This window comes from Neopelma chrysocephalum, unplaced genomic scaffold, assembly GCF_003984885.1.
Source record: "Neopelma chrysocephalum unplaced genomic scaffold, ASM398488v2 Primary Assembly neopelma1_365, whole genome shotgun sequence".
Lineage (NCBI taxonomy): Eukaryota > Metazoa > Chordata > Aves > Passeriformes > Pipridae > Neopelma > Neopelma chrysocephalum.
Window position 1 is genome coordinate 48,988 of NW_020898029.1, and position 3,099 is coordinate 52,086.

At 57.3% G+C, this 3,099-nt stretch overlaps 2 non-coding genes across 2 annotated transcripts; one reads left to right on the plus strand and one right to left on the minus strand.

Annotated features, from left to right (window-relative positions):
• The first annotated feature begins 764 nt into the window (after positions 1 to 764).
• TRNAG-UCC lies at positions 765 to 836 on the plus strand. Its single transcript has one exon. It is a non-coding gene; the product is annotated as a tRNA-Gly (tRNA).
• Positions 837 to 1,147: 311 nt separating this feature from the next.
• On the minus strand, positions 1,148 to 1,220 carry TRNAV-CAC. Its single transcript has one exon. It is a non-coding gene; the product is annotated as a tRNA-Val (tRNA).
• Between the last annotated feature and the right edge of the window lie 1,879 nt (positions 1,221 to 3,099).

Below are 3,099 nucleotides of genomic sequence, written 5' to 3' on the forward strand. Positions count from 1 at the left end.
CCCGGGGGGGGGGGGGGGGGGGGGGGGGGGGGGGGGGGGGGGGCGGCTGCAGTTGCGGGAGGGAGGGCGGGCGGGGGAGGGAGGAAGGAAGGAAGGAAGGAAGGAGGGGGCGGCGGAGGCGGCGGCGGGTCCGTCAGTGCCGCTCCATGTCCCGGGCGCGGGGCAGCCCCGGAAAAACGGGGGCGCGGGGGCGGCGGCGGCCACGGCGCGACCCTTCACCCGGCGGCGGAAATGGCGGGAGCGCGCGCGGGGAGGGAAGGAAAGGAGGGAGGGAGGGAGGGAGGCGGGAGCGCGCCCGGGATGGGCGGGATGGGATGGGACGAACCAACTGCGTGTGCGAGGGAAGGGAAGGGAAGGGAGGGGACCGCGGAGCTATTTGCGGAATGACACGCGAGGTTGGGAAAGACCTCTGAGGTCGTCGAGTCTAGCTTATGATCCGACACCGATAGAGCGGGGCGCTAAATCTTGTCCATAAGCAGCTCCGGGGACTCCACCGCCTTTGCGGGCAGCCCATTACAATGACTAAGATTCTCCACAGTGAGGGGAGCACAGAGAATTCAGGCTGACGGAGAGGGGGGGGAAAAAAAGCACGGAGGGAAGATTCGTCCCCGCCCAGCCTCGGAGATGGGCCCCTGTGTCAGCATTTATTGCAATCGTGGGACTGTTCTCATCTCGCTGCGCTTCTCTCCCCTCGCTTCCTGGGGAATGGTTGGGTCCCGCTGGGTGAGCTTGGTGAGGGAAGCCGATGATAGCGAAAACAAGAAGCGTTGGTGGTATAGTGGTTAGCATAGCTGCCTTCCAAGCAGTTGACCCGGGTTCGATTCCCGGCCAACGCAAGTCTGTATTTTTAATCCCATTTATTTTTTTCCCCCCTGTTTCTCACCCATTCCGAAGCGATGTGAGACGCCCCCGGCACGCGGCTTTTCGCCCGCCTGAAGAGCCCCGCTGGGCAGTGCTGGGGCACACGGTGCTGCTACGGCTCATGGCGGGGGCCCCGAACCGTCGGCGGGGAGGAAAAAAAAACAAAAAGAAAAAAAAAAAAAAAGGTAAAAACCCAACAGAAAACCGGGAAATAACCCAAACCGTAAAAAAACCCCGCAGAACAAACCAACTGAATAAACGCAGGAGTGGAAAGAAAAAAAGCAGGTGTTTCCGCCCGGGATCGAACCGGGGACCTTTCGCGTGTGAGGCGAACGTGATAACCGCTACACTACGGAAACCCGCTGTGCATCCTCTCCTCGGGCGGTTCCCATGTTTGCTCTTTCCCGCCACAGCGGCTGAGGGGACGCGTGTGTCTCTCACGGCAACCTCAAATAAAACCCTCCCCAAACACCAAGGGACGCCGCGCGGGACTCCAGCGACTCGCGTTAATTAGTGATTAGCGCTCCCGCGGCCCCGCTCGCCTCAGGAGGTGGCAGAGCTGCGTGTCCCCGGGCAGCGCTTCAGGGCTGCCCTCACAGAGGGCAGAGCCGCGCGGGGAGGTTCCCGCTGAGGGGGCGCAGGGCTCCGCTGAAGAGCTGTCTTTTTTTTTTTCCCCTAAAGCAGCTGCCACCAGATGTCGGTAGAATAGTGGAGACGGGGAGTGGAGCTCCCTGGAGAGGTGCCCGGGAGGGAGAGGATCCCCCCGGCCCAGGGGACGGGGCTGGACGAGGAGCGGCCCCCAAGGACAGGCCTCGGTGGGCTCCTTGCTGTGAGGGGAAGTTTCCCCTCCCTGTAAATGAAGCTTCTATGACGGGTGAGACTGTTCTCATCGTAGAATCAGAAAATCCCAGGATGGTTTGGGTTGGAAGGACCTCAAAGCTCATCCAGTCCCACCCCCTGCCATGGGCAGGGACACCTTCCACTGGCCCAGGTTGCTCCAACCTGGCCTGGGACACTTCCAGGGATCCAGGGGCAGCCACAGCTTCTCTGGGAATTCCATCCCAATCCCTCCCCACCCTCAGTCAAGACCTGACAATATATTCCAGGAATATATTTGTTCCTCTCCTTTTGCCTTACTGCAGTGTTAACAATTTACACATCCACAGCAATCTTTCTCTTTTTGGTCAGACCTCAGCCCTTGGAATCAGGTGGTAACACGAGAATTATTTTTTCCTGCGTTGTTTTCTTGTTTGAAGTGTGTTTTATGCTCTGCTGGCTGCAGAGAAAAGCTTGGAAGGGAGAAATGAATCATAAAATCAGACAAAAGCAAGAAGAACCTCGCTTTTAATAACACTTGCTCTTAATAAAATCTACACTTAATTTTACAATTTAATTTTACAATTTTGTAGCCAATCTCTGTTTGGGGCCAAACAGGAGGTTGTCACGTGTCATTTACCTTCAGGACTTGCCAGTGCTTTATTCTGATCTGATTTATGATAAGGATTATAGTGTTACATCCAAGCCCACAACAAACCTGATGTCTTGGGGCTTGTTTGCTTCGTGTTGTTGTTAAACATCCTGGAGTGCAATTCCTTTTGCCTGCAGCTGCCAGAGCTGCAGGAGAGGACTGGCTCCAACCTTTGCACTGAGCATCAGTGCTGGGGACAAACCTAATCTATAGCTGGGGGCAAAGTCCCCTCCCTCGAGCAGAAGAAGTGGAGCTGTAAGTGCCCCAAGACCATTCGTGGAAAGATCAAAATGTGGGTTTTGTTTTCTTCCACAGACCTCTTTCAGCCCGTGAAAGGAGCTGCAGAGCAGACAGTGCCAGGGAGGAGGCTCTTGGAAGGAACCTGTGGGAGGCAGAGGCAGGAATTCGATGAAAGACATCGTGCTGTCAGTGTTCCCTCCCAAACCCACGCAGATCCCGCGGTGGTCCCTCCTTTGGGCAGCGCTGGGCTCTGGTAGCCTTGGGACACACCGTGTGGGTGGGTCGTGAGCTCTGGATCCTCCTTTGGGGGCCCACACAAAGCTTCCTCTTCCCACCAGCTGGAATGGCTCCCGAGGATGTCCCTGCTTTTCTGACAAAGACCCATTGTCAGGGACTGCTCCAACTTTGCCCGCAGGACAAAGAGCCTGGCGGCGTTTCAGCCTCCCCTCCAAGCCCCCGACTCATCCCACTCCCTCTGCTCCCAGCACTTCCAACCCCATCCCACTCCCTCTGCTCCCAGCACTTCCAAC